The 18,245-nt window shown below is 42.5% G+C and overlaps 1 long non-coding RNA gene across 1 annotated transcript in view; it reads left to right on the top strand.

Moving 5' to 3' along the window:
- LOC138304308 (uncharacterized) overlaps window positions 1–16,705 on the top strand; it is a 46,146-nt gene extending 29,441 nt beyond the window's left edge. The window contains exons 3-4 of the long non-coding RNA XR_011205545.1: window positions 5,483–5,581; window positions 16,424–16,705. This is a non-coding gene — a long non-coding RNA (uncharacterized lncRNA). The remainder of the gene's footprint in view (window positions 1–5,482; window positions 5,582–16,423) is intronic.
- The last annotated feature ends 1,540 nt before the right edge of the window (window positions 16,706–18,245 follow it).

The raw sequence follows: 18,245 nt of genomic DNA, 5'->3' as shown, positions 1-18,245 counted from the left end.
AGACTCTTTCCTTCATAGGTAGCCAGTGGAGTTTAGAGAGTGCTGAACCAGTACGAGAGTACCTGGGGACGTTCAAAAGCAACCACGAGGCTGGCTTTTGAACTCTCTGAAGAAATTTCGATCTGCTCTGCGAAACCCCAAGATATAGCGCATTGTAATAGTCCAATCTGGACAACAAAAGAGCCTGGACAATTGTTGTTTTCATTGATTCAGGTAGGAGACTCAGTAACTTTCTAAGCATTTTTAGGATGCCAAAGCAGGTTCCAACCAGAGCAGAGAGGTGGCTATCAAAGGACAAGGTGCAGTCAAATACAATATCTAGGTTTTGGACTCTTGGTTTAGGGACCAGTGTTGGGCCTATATCATGTGGCCACCAGGCCGAGAACCCTACCATCACTTCCGTTTTTTCAGCACTGAGTCTAAGGCAGCTAAGATCCATCCATTCAGCTAAATCCACCAGTCATGATCTTCAGAGCCTTCAACCTGTGGCAAAGTGATGCTTAACTGAGTGTCATCAACGTATGACACAATCTTGACCCAATGACACTTGATCACCTCAGCATGAGGGCGCATATAGAGATTGAAAAGGGTTGGACTCAAGGCCGAACCCTGTGACACTTCCTGACCGTAGAGGAAGAATCTGAAAGGTACATGGCTGATGTTGCACTTAAAGGTCCGGTTCTGAAGTAAATCTGCCAGCCCCTCAATAGTACATCCCCCAATGCTGTGTTGCAGGCCAAGGGACCCGGTGTTGAAGGCCTCACTTATGTCCAATATGATATGGACCTCCGTCTTGCCATCATCAGCAATACGTCTCAGAGACTCTGAAGCGATCATAAGTGAGGATTCTATACTCTAATGTGATCTAAATCCTGATTGAGTTTAATGCAGAATCTCTTTCTCATCAATATATCCCATCAACTGCTGGTTAACATGTTTTTGTGCCATTTTAGATAAAAAAAGGTAACAGAGATATAGGTCTAAAATTCCCTGGTTTGGACGGACCTAAAGAAGGTTTTTTCGGGAGAGGGTCAGCAGTCAAGTGCTACCAATTATCAGGAACCTCACCCATGCTGAAAGACAGGTTGAGCAAATCACAAAGAATAGGAAGTATAGCTTCCTTTCCTCGTTCTAGCATGGCAGGTGAGGCAGGGTCGAGAGGAGAACCAGATTTTACTTTGGCAGCAAGCATGCTCACCTCGACTACTGATAAGGTAGGTATGTTCCAGAAGCTAAATGAGGGGGAGGGAGGTAAGGGCGGAGATGAGAAGTTTTTGTCTTTATCCGAGAACGAAGTGTAGATTTTAGCAATTTTATCTGAGAAAAAGTATGGAATCTTATTGCAGTTAGTAAACCTCAGAGGTAATGGAAATGGAAACACATTCCAAGAGAGAGAGGGATTTAACAATGCGAAAAATTTCCCTAGAGGAGTTGTTAGCTAACTCAATCTTCAGAGCATAAATTTGAGACTGTGTGCTTCTGATTTGTTTGTGATAATTCTTCTAGGCACTGAGATAAGGAATTTTATCTAAGGGGTTATATTCCCTGCGCCATAAACGTTCCAAATGTTTGCATGACTTCTTTTTAACTGCCAAAGGTCATCGGTAAACCACTCTGCTGATGGTTTGGCGTGCAAGATATTGCAGGTTTTCAAGGTTGCTATATTATCTAAGGTCTCAATTATCCAGGCTTCTACCTGAGGATTAGCTACTTGGGGAGAGTGACTCGTGATGCAGGTTTCAGGTTCAGAGCCGCTGTAAAAGAAGAAGGGTTGAGCAAGGACCATTTGCACGATTGCGGTACTGAAGGATCCGAGAGGCATATAATAACTTGGAAGGGATAATAAGATGGCCCGATCATACAACAGGTATAGGAAGAGCAGAGCTAATGTTGGTAGAGTTTATAAAGGTAGGGTCAAGAGTATGACCTTGTATGAAATCAATGCCTACTTTGTATGTTTTGAGTGTTGTTTTCCTTTTCCTCCTTAGTTGGCATTGAATAAGCATAAGTGCAACAGTATTTTGGACACAAGGAGGTCAAAGGATGGGGCGAAGAAGGTGTGGGAGTGAGTTGATCCATAATCCTGTTTGAGTAGCAAGAGGGGATTGCTGGAATGGGGAGCAGGGAGTGACAACATTGTTTGGGTTGTTGGCAAAAAATACAAGGGATCAACCTGTCTAAAAAATGTCAAAAGATCCTCATGAAGCCTGAAAATATTACTGCATGTTGTGGGGACAATGGATAACACCCTACTTAAGAGACCTGTTTCCTCAGATGATAGATTGTAATTTAATAGAGTAAAAATTGGATTAGTGTCGACCTGCATATTCAGACTGCTGTCAATGGCCATCCCACTCAAGTTATGTATTGTGGGTGGCCCCATTTTTAAAACTTGTGTCAGGTTCGAAGCTCGCCCGGATGCTGGTATTGGAAGTTGCCCTCCCTTGTCTCCTGCCACGATCATAACCTCGCCCTAAAAAACAGGTAGGTGTTGTGCTCGTCCCTTCTCTGTAGTTCGAATCTTACAATTTGCTGTTAGAGGATTTGGAAAAAGTAAATGATTTTTTATTTTTATAATGCCGCCATGATTAGTTGTGTAACAATCATCACTGAGATAAGGATACTTTTTTTCCTTACTGTACCATCTTTTTGATTTTGTTGATCTTCTTGTCTTTTTTCTATGGTGTTAAATCTAGACACTGTGCTATTTATTTCTTCAAGAACAATTTTTGAATCTGTGATAGACTTTTTTCGAGGATGAATTTTTCAAGTTAAGCAATTTCCGCCAATTCCTTTTTGCTGTGTTCTAGGGCGGTGTTGATGCCCAGGACCATCCAGTGCCTAGAGCATGTGGTAGGCAGATGGCTAACTCCTGATCTGAATTTTGAGTCCTCAGTGAAGATTGCTGGAGTGTTTTTTGTTTGTAAGCCTAAAGGGATTATGCGGGCTTTAAGGTGGTCTTTCAGCATCTGAGAATGTACATTTGTCTTGATCTGTTTGTGCTTTAATTTTTCTGACCTGTGTAGAAAAAACTGTGAAGAATTAGAGTCAGTAGAAGGGACAGAGAAGTAGTGCCAGGTAATAGGGATGGACCACTATGATTTTGCTAACATAATCTTCTGAATAATTTGGAGCTTCTCTGGAGGACATGATGTGGCAACAAATTCCACATTAACACCAAATAATGGGTATATGAATCTCTCACAGGCCAGCTGCTGCTCCATTTAATAATAAGAGCTACAGGAGTATCCCATACATCCATAAGGGATCAGGGTATTGTGTATAACCATCAACAGTGTCCCAAGGGGGATTCACTAAATAAAAGTGGGAGCCACAAGCAATACAACAATTATGAATTACAATTATTATAACTGAGGGTTTGAAAATAAACACTTCTAAATCAAACATAATTATATTTAACACATATAAGGGCTATAAGGGGAAAATCAGACTGTGAGATAAGGTGCTGGACAGAGCTGCTAGTTCTGAGTATCTGGGAATCAAACCATAGAGCAGCACTTTATGATTTCTGATATCTAGGGGTATTTATCTGTAACCCATCTAGTTGTTCAATCTAGTTCTTCAATGGAGCAATTTCAGGGATCATTAAGTAATCTCCCTTAGAGAAAATCATCTAAATGTCCTTATTCATAGACATATCCCTAAAACGTATGGAGTTCTGTGCAATTCGGCGACCCACCTACACTCACTCAGAGTTCTGTACCCCAACGTTTTAATGAGATAGTTAAAGCAGCATTTTGGGAATATATACAACTTGTCCTGCATAGATGCACCTCTCTAGGAACCTTCAACAATAATTAATCATTCATAAGCCATTTCTAGGTATGAAGCATGTGTAGATTCTACTCAATCACTGTTGGCTAGGTCCTTGTATATGAAGATGCGTTTTGGAATCCGTAAAATCAATATGCACACAGCCAAGTGGAAAAAGGGCTTCAGTAATAGAGCCTTTGTGCTGTTGAAAATATTGTTCATGTTTTATTTTTCTGTCCAATGTATGTGAAACTTAGACACAAATGGATTAGACCTCGGTGTCTTACCTTGGGTTTTCGCACTTTTCAACCACAGCTTAGGTTATTTTTAATCGATACTTAACCTTTTATTGTTTTTTGCCTTAGCAGATTTCTGCACATTGTATGTTTAATTAGAAAGTGGAGTGGTAAAGAGTTTTAATTCTTATTAGCATATGCTGGGGCAATTGAATTTATGGTTTATTTAGAGTATTTGTATTATTTTTTGTTATGTGCTTATTAGTTTATACAATGAATGCACTTTCTGATGTCCTTCATTGTATGTTATTTTTGCTGTATGCTGCTCTATGCATTATTACTGATTAACTATTATATTCTTATATTTGGGCACGAGGGATGTGCCTTCTACGAAACCAGATCTACAGGTGTTATCAGTAGAATTTTAGGCACAGTCAGGAAACTTAGTGGGCCTACTTTTTTGTTTTTGTCCCTGGCCTGTGCTCTGATACAAATTGTATGTGGCGTTTCTCTTTTCCTGACCCTTCTTTGATACTGTGCACTTTGTTAATAGTGTGACAATGAATTGTGTTGTATTGTATATTTTGTTTATGTACACTTTTTAAACATTTGTAACAGAAATAAAGTATTTTTTGATTATGATGATTGCAGTTCCTTTAGAAGAGTGTTCCATATGTTAGCCACCCACCCCTACTCCCAACATAGTTTATTCAGGCTCATGAGTCAAAGGAAAGTTGAGGGATGAAGAGTATGGTAAATAAGGGGCTAAAATGTTTGCATAAAAAATGGATTTCTTAATTGCATCTCTTTTATTGGCCACACCATGTATTTGTCATTCCTACTTTCAGTTCTTATATCTGGTTGTTAATGCCTTTTTCGTATGCTACTTCCTCTTTCTCTCTTTAAATACTTTTCTTGACGCCTTTCACACCTTCCTTCTCCTGAACCTCTAGGACACCCATCTTTGTCACATTTTATTTTTTGTTCCCATTCCTATTTCTCACACTCATATAGAGAGTGACATCTGTTTAATTTTGGTCTCTTTCTCTCTCTTCCTCTCTCCCACTGCCTCTCTTTCTCTCATGTCCACACCCCTGTGTACCTCTCTTTCCACAAGTACCTTATCATACAACTTGCTGCTTTCTGACCCACAACTTATCTCTTTTCCCTTTGTCTGTCTGTCTTTCTCTCTCTTGTCTCTATTCTATCATTTCCCCCTTGTTCTCCCATCACCGTCACATCTTCTCATTCATGTTCTTCCTTCATTCTTGGCTTCCCTTACCCGCCTTTTCCCTCTTCTCATTTCCATTTCCTTCTTCTCCCTTCACTTCCTTTACCGTCCCCTTACCCTCCTCTCCCCTCCCTACACCACTCAATTCCTCTCCCCTCCCCTCCCCTCTGCTCTCCTTACCCACCTCCCTCCTTCCCTCTCCTCTCCTTAATTCATCTTTCAACCCCCATTACCCCTGTAGGTGGAGCACTTAGATGTCACCTTTACAGGGGGATTCGTGAGGAGACCGTGGAATGTTCTCCTTATTTGGATATGTGCGCACACTTCCGTAATGCAATGAGTGAGTATTTATGCATTTTGCTTATTTGAAAAGTTTATACTGAAGGGTCTCTTGACACTGATAGAGACAAGCTAAGGCAGCTGACAAAGCTACACAGATTATAAATCCACAAACACTCAAATGCAAGGATTATGTTTGAATAATCACATTTTTAAATGGCCTATATTTAGTATGGTTATGTTGAGACCTAACCAGCAGGTGAAATTGGTTCCAAACTTTGGCTGTGTCATCAGAAAGAGCTCTGCAACTCACTCCTGTTCAAGAAATAAACATATTAAGTGGACCCTTAAATAGTCTTCCCTTGTATCAATACAAGGGCGTCAGTTCTCAAGACTGTCCAAGTTGACATCCTACTTCCTTTGTAGGCTTGACCACTTGTCACACCCACAGCTACTCCACAGACTCCAATTTATTGCTGGGACGGCAAGGACTTGAAATTCTTCCATTACCCCATGCAAGAATTACCAAGGGCAGTACCATCGATATTAAAGGTAGGGCAAGGGGTAGGAGTTGCATCCATGGGCTATCCCTAATTCACATCTGTGTATCGAGCAATCCATTCTGAGTATCCTGTGAATTCTGAGCCTGAGAATACTGAATCTGAAAATAATGGGCCTGGAAATTCCTGGATCCACTGGAACCAAAACCTTGTGCAATGCTACCAGTGGCAGCTGCTGCCAGGAAGGGGTGGGGTCAGCGTGCTGAGTGATGAGTGCGGGGGCAGCGCATGGAGCATGGGGTCCAGGGGGCAATAAATGAACTTACTAGCTGCCTCTGTGTGCCATGACTTTGGCCGCCTCGGTTCCTCTTGTGTTCTTCCTCCCTCCTCACCAAATCCCAACACTTCTCCCATCATGCAGTTACCAGCATGAGAGAAGTGCTGGGATTGGCCTGAGCGGGCAGAAATTCTGCTCAGGGATGCAGAGAGACACTGCGCTTTGTCTCCACCCGGCTGTGCCACATAGATGGGTAAAGTTATAAGTGTGCATGTCAGTTTGGCTGGCCTCGGCCAGCCGGCCAAACTGACATGCATACTTAGAAATGATCCACCACTGCTTATTCACCTGGAGGATGCTGGAGGATGTGGACAATGCTGGCCCGCTTCACATTAAGAAAGCAGAAAAATAAAGTGATAATAAATTACTTTTATTATCACTTTATTTTTTTTCTTTCAGCAGCAGGGCGACGCTCCTCCGCCATACCGGAGGGGCTGCCCCTGAATGCTACCGTGCTGCAATGGCTACTGCACTCAACCTTTGTCCTCCCAATTCATGGTGCATACAACACACAAAAAAGAATGGTTGAGAGCCGAGTTCACTGAAAAGACAACTGTGGCCTGGATTAATCTGCCTGCAAAGCCAGGTAGTGTGAAGTATGAAGATATGATTTGTAAAACACCCACACAACTCTCACCTCCTCCCCACACAATGTAGTGCTCTAAATCCGTACTAGTAATCTTCAGTACTCCGATTCTTCCCTATTCGTCATAATGAGTGAATGTGCCCCTTCACCAGTACTGCTCACCACTTACTAAAGCTGTTTTCTATTTCTATCCCTGTAATAGGGCTTTACCCATAAGTCCCCTCCCTCCTCTCAAGACAGTCCATTTCCCTGTTTCCCATTATGCCCTTAGCAAAAAAGGCTTATAAAGGAAAACAGGGCGGGACAGAGGTTTTGCAAGAACTGGGATAAGTAAGAAAGAATCATAGTAATCAAGATTACTCATAACTAATCTGAGTATTACCTCGGCTTTTCCTTCGCTGTTCCATTCCTTTCTGAATGAGGTATGACCAAGCTAACACCCTCCCTTTATCAGCCAGAATAACATATGAAAAAATAAAAACTGAATAAAGTTGGATTAATTTTATTTAATATCCAGTCTATAGTCCTGATGCATTTAAATCATACATAAAATTGTGTTGGGTACAAATGTTTACCAGATCTTTGGTACCCCAACAAACACAAAAAAGGAAACAAAAAATGTCTATAAGGTGACATTGATCTCAAAATAATTTTAACCCTAAGGGTAACTCAGAGTCCTGAGCAACATGCATCTATCATGTTCAATACATTTCGAAGATGAAGCCCACGTTGCAGCTTTACAATTCTCTCTTAAAGAACCCCCTGCTGATTCAGCTGAGAAAAATGTCATTCCACCAGTTGATTTAGTCTTTATTTTCTCAGGCATCCCCTTCCCCAACCCTTGATAAGCTGAGGAGCTAACTGATCTTATCCATCGTCCTGTAATGGGAGACAATGGTTTTCCCCATATATTAACAGGCTCAAAATTTACAAAGGGGGCATCAGAGACCCTAAATTCCACTGATCTCTTAACACAGATTTTAACAGACCTTACTACATCCAGGAGATGCATCAAAGGTCTTTATTATATATATTATCTGAAGGTAAGTAAGGGAGGAATATATCTTCATTCCTATGGAAGTTAGAATCATTCTTAGGAAGAAATTTGGGATACAAAAATAGGACTACGCAATCCTCAAAAATCCTAACGTAAGGATGTTGGCAGATTAGAGAATGTAATTCACCTGGTTGCCCCCGACATAATAGAGACAGGGAAGAAGGTCTTAAAATTGAGAAACCTTATAGATGAGGACTCCTGGGGTTCGAATGATGTCCCGTGAAGAAACGACAGGCCCAAGGTAAGGTGGAAATGGATTACAAATTCTCATCCTATGAGATCAAAGCCTTTAAAGGGCCTAGATACTAAAGGTTTAGCTGGGGACAACTCATTCCAAGGGCATCTGACTGACTTTATTGCAGATCTTTACAATCGGAGTTTGGCCACAGAAAATCCCTTATCAAAGCACTCCTGTAGGAGCTGGAGGATATTAGGAACTGATGTCACAACCACAGACAAAAAGCTCTTTCTCTGCATAAAAATTCTAAAGATACTCTGTGATGACTATAAACGTTAGTAGTGGATTCTCTTCTGGAAGCATTTAATGATCTGGAAACAGAAAGAGAGTGGCCCTTGTTCAAGAACGCCTCCCTCTAATTCTCAGGACCAACGGTCTTAGAAAGGCCAGAGAATCTAGGGGTAGTAGTGACTGCAATAGGGGAGAAGGGAACAGTGGCAGAATCCATTAATGTTCCAATGCTAATCTCCTCAGCAACAGAAACAACCATCTCCTTGATAAAATGGCAGAACCAAAATCATTCACTCTGGAGTCTTGCCAGAACACTTGGAACCAATGGAATTGACGAAAAGGTGTAAAGAAGCCTTTCTGGCCAAGGGTTGTCAAGGGCTTCTATTGCCACAGCTTGATGATCCTGAAACATCAACATAAAATTCAGTTGAGAAATCTGATGAGTTGTGAAAAGGTCTCATTTAGGACTCCTTTACCTTCTGAACTCTCGTGGAAGGTTAAGGCGCTAAGGACAAAGCCCTAGGTGCTTGGAGACATTCTGCTCACAAAATCCACCTGAGTGTTTAGAGACCCCGAAAATGGCTCTGAGATCAAGTAGATTGTCCACCTTCCAGGTGCAAATTCATTGCACCACCTGATTCAGAGAGATGAAACCCATACCAAACTGATGATTGAAGTAGGGCCTTACCACTCTATTGTCAGTATGAACCACTAGAGCTCGTCCCTTCAAAAGCTGTACAAAACAACGAAATACTCTCCAGACAGCTGTTAACTCCCTCCAGTTGAAGCATCTTTACAGTTCTGAACACTGCCAGAGACACTGGGTTTTCCAGTCTATATTATGGCCTTCCAACCCCTGCTTCTTACATCCCCTGTTTAAAACTACTAGATTGGAGTATGCAAAGAGAGATCCCCAGTTCAAAGCTGGGGACATTAATCACCAGGCAAGGCTCTCCTGGAGAGTGGGAGTTACTGGAATTAGGTCCTTGTAATTTCCTTGGAGAGGCAACAAGTAATTGAGAATGTGAAGCACCACTGATCCAAGAGGAATTGTGACTATGGAAAAAATCTAAGAGCTGCGGCATATGAAGGGAAAAAAGAAAAGAAAGAAGTACATATCTCTCCTTGCCTGAGAACCACAGAAAAGAAAAATATTTGGAACTAATTATAGCTTACCTTATTTCCCTGAACTCGAAGACACTCTTTAGCCGAGGCTTCTTGTCTCTTGGACAGTATCTGTATCAGGCTGCTGAGTTTGAGCTTCCTGTACTTTGGAAAACATACCATCTAGTGGATCATGCTGAAGAAGATTCCTTTCTACTCTAACCTCTAAGATGGCTTGAGGAACATCTTCTGACAGTTCACTAGGAACCCAAAGTTCTCCAGAGTCTGGAATGTTAACCCTGTGTCCTTTATTGACTGGCTCTTAGAGGGAGATTAGATTAGGTGTGCATCCGTATATGGGTGGGCTACCACCCCTGTGCTTGGGAAGGCCTAAGACAGGATCCAGGACTTTTGAAAAAGCTGTGAGACAGTCTTCTACCCAAAAAGTACAACTTGAAACTTCCAGTGATGGCTCCTGACAGCAAACCTGAGGAACCTTTGTTTGGGAAGAGCTATGGGGATGTGCAGGCAGGCGTTTTGGAAGTCGGTTTTCTTAAGAAAATTCCCCCTAGATATAAGAGTACGGATCTGTTTCAGAGTCTACATCTTGAAATTCATAGTGGGGCTATACTTTCAGGAACCTCAAATCTATAATCATTCTAAAGACGTCTGAGCAAAGGAAACTCAAGCACAACATCCCAGATCCTCCTCATCCAAAGAGACAGGGTGAATATCTTCCTAGACCTGCGGAAGGCATATACTGCCCCAGAGGACCTCAATCTTTATCTTGTACCTGGGCCAAAAGATCTCCAACAATTTGGGTCTGGAACATTTAGAAATGATTCTATTAAGTATCACTAAGAAACAAGCTGCTTAATACACATGAATGATATTAATCACAAAAAAATGCAGACAACCTCCCACTGGACCCATAGAGGTCCTGTCATACTCAGAACCTCAGTTTCTTATTGCCTCTCTCAGCTGCTTGATGAGAAGACCTGTATTGATTTCCCCCAGGCTGGAAACAACTCTTATTATGGTAGAAGTAGATATTTTTCCACTGATAATGCTCATACTTCTTCCTGCCTTTTTTCCAAGATTTCTGTTTGTGATAAAACAATTTAGTATAGTTCCAACTCTGAAAGGATTTAAGCAAAACTTCTTAGCACTTATCATCTGAGAGTTTGGTACACACGAAGGGCATTCTCACCAGCTGTTTTGTGCTGCCTCCACCTTCCAGTTCCTAAGGTGCAAATTATGCCTGGCAGCAATTGAGCTTTGTAAAGCCATGAGTGAAGCTCTCAGGTTGCCAAACAACATCTGATAAGAAACAGGCCTGGATCTCGATGCTACCCAATAGCTGTAAGAAATCCTTACCTGCTTCAATGTAGGATCAGAGAGAGATGGAAAATCTTGCCTATGGACTGACATCCTGTGAAGAAAATCCCACCTCAGCCCCCTCCTTATCTGACGTGTCCTCAGGTTTAGTTGTGGATTCCTCTTCTACATTCAGGCCTGAGTTGTACCGAGGAAACAAAAAGAAAGACATTAATCAAGTTGAGGCCAGCAAAGGACGATACAAAGGAACTACAACAGTAATAAGGGATGCAAACCAGGAACTACTTCCCTGACAGACGACACACATTAGAGGAATAGAGAAGGTCAACAGGAAAAAGGGCGAGACAATTAAAGAAAAGGGCCAGAAGCAGGAGAAGTGAAAAGAGCACTCTGGAGCAGAGGAGTTAAAAAGTTGTCCAGAGAGAGTGCTACAAGGAGGAAACTCTGAGGAAGAAACAGCCCCCATCAGTCCAGGAACAACGAGACAGAACGAACAAGGCGGGATGGAGGATGCTGACCAGGCAGAGGCAGAAGAGACGTGGTCGGAAGATTGGTGGAGCTGGACGCTACCTGATGAAACGCTAATACCCGCTACAACTCATGGAGTGTTGTGGCAGTCGCGGTGAGAGGGTAGGAGGCCAGCTGTTGACACCACATTGTTTCTTCTGTGTGTCCACTTGCTTTTGTGTTTTTTTCTCTCTCTTCCTTTGCATCTGTCTTTCTCCCTCATTATTCAACATACTAAAGGTTTCAGGACTATCACAGACATATGCTCTGAGCCCTGAAGGGCTATGCTCTGAGACATGAAGAGTGTCACAAACGGGTGTCACAGGGGTGCCCTAAACAATATTGTCTTCATCATTATTAATTGGACTGCACAGGTTTTTTTTCCTTTTCATTTTTTTTCTCTTTTGCTTCCTCTTCCCTTACTTAAATACCCCACCTGGACTGGTAACTGAGAGGCCCACCAATTGTTTGATCAAAATTAAAAGACAGGCAAGCATCCAGAAACATAAGGTTTCTATGAAAAGAGAGACCCTAAGTACCTGTATGGTCCCAAGGGGCAAGGTTTACTCTGGGACATATATTCCCATTCCTGCTCTTTCCTTTTTCCTTTTGTTTCTTTTTAGGAGGAGCTGATTATTACTCAAACAGAGTAGAACGGAAGCTACATAAGACATAGGGACCACATGTTCAGAAACTACCCCTTTGCTTTGCACTAAGAAGTAGGTTCTACTTTGTGGTGCCCTTAGCCATCAAGAAACTATGTAGAATACAGCGCCAGGATAATTAAACAGACAGTGCTTACTGAAGCCATTCAATTACCAATAGAACAAAGGCAGTACGGGACGCCTCAGGCAGCTGTGAAACCAACAAGTAAGTGGTGCTGCAAGCAGCCACACCACTAACAAACTTGTGGTTACTGTGCAGCCATAAATACAAGCATTGGCAAAGCCAATAGGTCTCGGCAATGCAAGAGTTATTGGTGATGTCAATTTATTTTAGTCATGTTGAACTTGGAGCAAAAGAAGTCAACCATCTCCTTTAATCAAAAGGGTCACTCATTAAAATGGAGAAACAGGCATAGTAAATGTCTGAAATCCAACGTCACACTTTTACAGACAAAGAATGCAAAATACAGCCCTTGCACTACTAAAAGAAGCTCAAAGCAAGCACCACCCTCAAATGATTTAAAAACAGGACTATAATAAACATGAGCTTGTAGTCTTTGAGAAGCTGTTGTTTTCAGTTTTGAATATCTCAACATCCTTAGTCTTAAAAAAATACATTGGAACATATACTTTTCTGTTTTTTCTCAAACTACCTACAATAGTTAAGGGGAGAGGGTGTGGCCAGACATGCGAACTTGGGGAACAAGTTTCTAGGCTTGTCGTAGGCTCAACATCCTGTAAGCCGGTTGGTTATATGTCGGAACCACGGGTGCCTAAACCACCCGTGGCTCAACAACGAGGTCGGAACAACGACCTCGTTCTAAACACTAATGCCTTTACCACGAATGCATTTACAACGATTTTATCATTGTAAACGCATTCCTGGTAAAGGCATTACCAATCAGCATGCACGACCCAGCATGCTTCCACCCCAGCTCCCCACCCCTTAAACCTAAACCCTGACCCCCCCTCCACCCTAAACCCTAATCACCCCAGCCCCCCACCCCACCCCAAAAACTAAAAATACGCTGAGTCCCCACCCCGCCCCTAAAACCTAAACCCTGCCCCCCCAAACCCTAATCACCCCAAGCCCCCGGAAAAACAGCCCCAGTCCCAGCCCAACTTACCTCCTCCTTCACCCCGTCCACTCCGACTCCCTTCCGTACCTTAACCGCGCATGTACGTTGTTCAGACATGCATGGTTAAGGTTCCAAAACCAGAGAGTCGTGGAAAACAAAAGCTTTGTTTCGCTTTCGTTTTTCACAACCTTGTGGTTCCGGACTCGTTCTTCCGGGTGTTTCCCCTGTAAACCTGTTCAAATCACTTAATCTTGCCACACACATAAAAAAATAAAAAGTTCCACACAAGCGAGTGAACACATGGAAAGCCTATGGGTGGGCTGTATCACACTAGCTGTAAACAAAATGTCTCAAAGAGACAACGAATTTGCTGTCTTACAGAGACCTAAAAACAGAGAGGGTAATGCAGGAATAACATGAATACAGAGGGGGGGCTGGATAATTGGAGAAAGAGGGGCAGTGGAGGCTATTGTTGCTAAAATGAAATTAGCACAAATGGGGTTGACGCCTTTCTGTGTTCCATATCATTCTGAGCTGCACCTCCCACTCCACACACTGGTAGAGATAAAGAAATGCACACCCAACAAGAGGGGCACAGCACAAAGGCACAGCCACAAACTCATGTAAAGGAATTTACATAGAGAGAGGCATTTACATAGAGAGAGACAGGTATGTACATAGAGACAAAGACATGAGCACTTGTCTCTAGAGACATGCACACAGAAAAAAGGGCACAGGCGGTAGTTGTGCTCATGCCTAGACAAACACATGTAAACTCACTTACATGTAAACGCGCACACACAAACGCACTGTGCCAACAGGCACAAACAAGGGGAGTTAAACTGCACACAAATGCACATAGCCATGCTAATGCTCACTTTCAATGAAATGCAGACAACTGAGACCAACAACAAGGTGTGGATGCAGAATCATACATCTCAGTTACAGAAATACTCACAAGCTACACAGCCAGGCATGAACAGAAACTCAGCCACACCCGGTTAAGTACTTACATCCACTTGCTAATCTTCGGCACACAAAGAAGCATGTTAGGACACAGAAGCAGAAAATCACACACAGATTAAGTAATTCAAATATGTGTATGCAACCAACACTCATATTAAATTTACACCAAATTTCACATAAACCCAGATGCACATACCCATTATGCATTTTATTCACTTATATGGACATCCATATACATATGGACACCTTTACACTAAAAGAAGAAAATGATGCGTGGAACACATAAATTAATCTCAGCCTCTCGTAGTCACTCAGTATCCCAATCAATCATTCTTTTGCCCACCATGCCACCTCAATTTGGACCTAGCCACATGCAAATCAGTCTTGACCCTCCTGCTAATGGGATGAGTCCAGCCCGAACTGCCAGGCTGGGCCCCCCTCAACTGCAACACGAGCAACCAAGGACCAGTTTCACCCTAGTTAGGGCTATTCAACCAGGTATCGCAGTGGCACCATGATTATCAGACCCACATGTGACCATAGCCGGCACACTTAGGGCGGCAAATACAAAAAGAACAAGATGATGGATAGAATGCTTGAATTAATCTCAGCCACTGACAATCACTTACGGCCGTATCCCAATCCTCATTTTGTTATCCCACCATGCCACCTCAATTTGGAGCTAGCCACATGCAAATTAGCCTTGACCATGCTCCTCATCAGAACAGTCCAGCCCGAATTGCCAGGTCAAACCCTGCCTGAATCAGTTTTGTGGTCCAGATCGATTGACAGTGGTTGAGAATATTTCAAGCATTCCATCCATCAGCTTGTTGCTTTTGCATTTGCCACCTTTAAACACAGCACATCTACCCTCGCACATGTTATTTACACACCCACTCGTCATGCACACACATGCACAATTCCCAAACATGGGACTTTTCTTTAAAGGATACATTTTATGTACTTAAACTGGGGATGCTTTTAGGTAACTTTCGACCATTTTGATACATTTGGGCTCACATGAGAATGAGTGAAATTGCCGCTCACTGTAGGAGACTTCTGTGCGGTCCAGTATCCTCAGGGGCAGCGAGTAGACTGTTGCCTTTCACCAGCTTTACCCGCAGGATCTTTCTTTCTCTGGTTGCACTTTTCAAGGCCCGGGCATACGGGTTGTTATGGCCCACATGTGAAAAATAAAAGGAGGGGGAGGAGGAAAGCATCAGGAGTGCTGCAAGTGCTATTCACAGGCTTACTAAAGTTGAATTTATCTGAAATTATGCTTCTATTGTATTTAGCTGAACACAAGCAAGTATGGGAGGTGGGAGTGGAGCTGGAGGTGTAAGATAAATAAGAAATGGACGTAGGCAGGGGTGAGAATGGAAAAGAAGCAACTGGGATGGGGTGGGACACTTTGGGAAAAGAAGTAACATGAATGGGGGGTGGTTGAGAGGGCGAAGGAGCGAAAACACAAGCCCTCATATGGAGTGCTTAAACACAATTAAAAAGTTGCTCCAAAATTGGGGGCAGTGTATAGAGACAACTACTTAGTCCATGCTCTGGGGGAGGGCCAAACACAAGAAGAGGCGTGACACATGCATGCGATGACAAACAGGAACAAAGGTTATGAGAGCGATGTTGAACCGAACAAATGGTAAGCATAAAGGCGGGCTGTAGCCCATTAACTATAAACAACATGTCTTGAAGAAACAGCGCTTGGGCTGTCTAGCCGAGTCCTAATGAGAAGAGTAATGCCTAAGCAGCCACAATCTCAAAAAGACCTGCAGTGGCGACACAGGCGATAGATTCGCTTGAACAGTGACATTCACAGCCACAGGGGATCAAAAGAAGGACACGAACTCCCAGGTAGTGCACTGCAACCGCGGGGAGAGTTAAACCAGCCCTTAACAATTGCTAGGAGCATAGTTTATCAATATAAAAGAGAAAGTTCCTAACACTAAAAAATGCCTTTGATAGAGGGGCCTTAGCATCCCCCAGATAAAGATTTGCCCTTGCAAACCGCTACAGCTCTCAGGAAATAACAAGGGCACAACGAAAGAACAGGCAGTACTGAGAAAAGTGAGGACATTTTTAGGGAAGCCCCTATTCCAGGGACAGAAATAGAGAAAAAGCTGTAAGAAGCTGCAAGCAGTACTGATGAATGCGCACATTCACTCATTAAGTAAGCAACGGGACGAGGGAGAAAGGAGGTACCATATTTCACTCCCAGTTCATGTCCTTTCGTTGTAGAAGCACATCAAAGCAGATCAAAACTAATTATGTTGTTGTTTTCTACAGTTGAAATGAAAGGATGCGCAACGATGACAATTTGTAAAGACTTGGAAAGCGCCAAACCGAGTCCTGAGATCCTCGTCTGCTGTTCTAACGACTTGTGCAACAATAGACCGCTGGGACCTCTAATATCTCCCTTTGATGAGCTATCATAGATTCGGAGCAAACGACGGCAGTTAAACAAGATGGTCTCCGACTTTCACAAAGGCATGCAGTATATTTCTGCACCTATGTAAAGAACGCAATTTTCTATTTCCCTGTGTCAAATAAATTACGTTGTTGAATAAGTATCGCGATAACTAGTGTTTCTCCGTCATTGTTTTTCTGCAATTCTTATTACTACTGTAATTTCCTTTTCAATAGAATGGAAAGCGTTAAAAAGCCGAAGAACGTTTATCTAGTTGTCCGCCATATATTTAGCATGTTTTCCCAAAGATCCCCAGCTACTTTTCTTAAAAGTTGCCAATTTTAATACTATGATTTTGACTAATACTCTTCTTTTCTAGTTCTTCTCTATAACAGTTCTGACTCTTGAAAGTTCTTTCTGACTTCGGAGATGCGTAGGCAGTGTGGGACTTGTGTTTTTCTGCAAAGTATCTGAAAAATATATTTTCTTCATTAACTACGATTTTGTGATGAAACTCTCATTGTTGAGGTGCAACGGATATCTTAATTTTGTTTCAGTCTCACTGCATGGTAGTGTGGGTGGATGGATGGGTGAGCAGGGGATGTAAGAATGTGTCAGAGTATGGGTAGCTAAGTACCTGACTGAGGCCTGGACAGTGAGGGCAAGAATGAATTCATTAATGCATTTTAGGAGAAGTAACTGCATGGATGCATGTTGGATAAAAGTGGTGACTGTATAAACTGATTGATGGATTAGTGAGTATATGGATAGCCTCTGACAGCAGTGTGTTATAAAACTGCTACAAATTACCAACATAGTGTTAGTTCAATAATTGTAGCAGGACAGGGCACTAAAGTGCCAAGAATCCCCACAATATATTGAGTGGCTACCATGATGCACGCACAAGCAGACGTTAGAGGTGAGCAACACTCAAGAATGCCCACAGTTTGCAAGAATTATCACCCTTACATGTTCAAGTTTGTCCGATCACCCAGGGATTCTTCATGTACTGTCAGGGTTGCTCAATCACTCATTCATATCAGAAGCCTTGGATTCACCCATTACACAGTAATGTTTTTTGCATGTTGATGGTTGCACCACCACTCCCTGACCTTGAATAAATGCTGAGAGTTGGACATGAAAATCTAGAGCATATGCTCAGATTCACACAAACATTAGACATTAGTGGTATTGGAAGCATTAATTGTCTACGGTACGACAGTTCACATAGCTTAATCCGTGATTTGAATAATGGCCCAGGATAGGATCGGGTGCCCTTTAAGGTTTGGGGGAGTAGGAGATTCACCATAAATCAGCAGGCTCCAGCCCTCAATCTGTGGCTCCCTTGCCTCACTTTGAGGTGGGAGAACACCAGGTTTCATACATCTAAGCTTCAGGTGGGTCTGCTATCAGAAACCTTTGCCCACCAGTTCAACTGCCAGAGGGTGATCAGGGTATGAGCATCTGTCTGATTTAGAGAGAACTTTCTGGCTTTTATACTTCCTTACTAGGACTGCCATGAAGGATCCAGGGAGGAAAACGTAAACAACATCACCAATGCACAGGGCGAATACTTCTTGTGCACTAGAGATTTTTTGTTTGTTTCTCAGATACAATGCCTCACATTTAATATTTGTTTATGCTCTGTAAAACGAGTTACTCTGTTGGCCTCCATGATATCAGAACCTACCTGTACCCAAA

The sequence above is a fragment of the Pleurodeles waltl genome, chromosome 7, assembly GCF_031143425.1.
Source record: "Pleurodeles waltl isolate 20211129_DDA chromosome 7, aPleWal1.hap1.20221129, whole genome shotgun sequence".
Taxonomy (NCBI): Eukaryota; Metazoa; Chordata; class Amphibia; order Caudata; family Salamandridae; genus Pleurodeles; species Pleurodeles waltl.
This window is presented reverse-complemented; position numbering and strand designations above follow the sequence as displayed.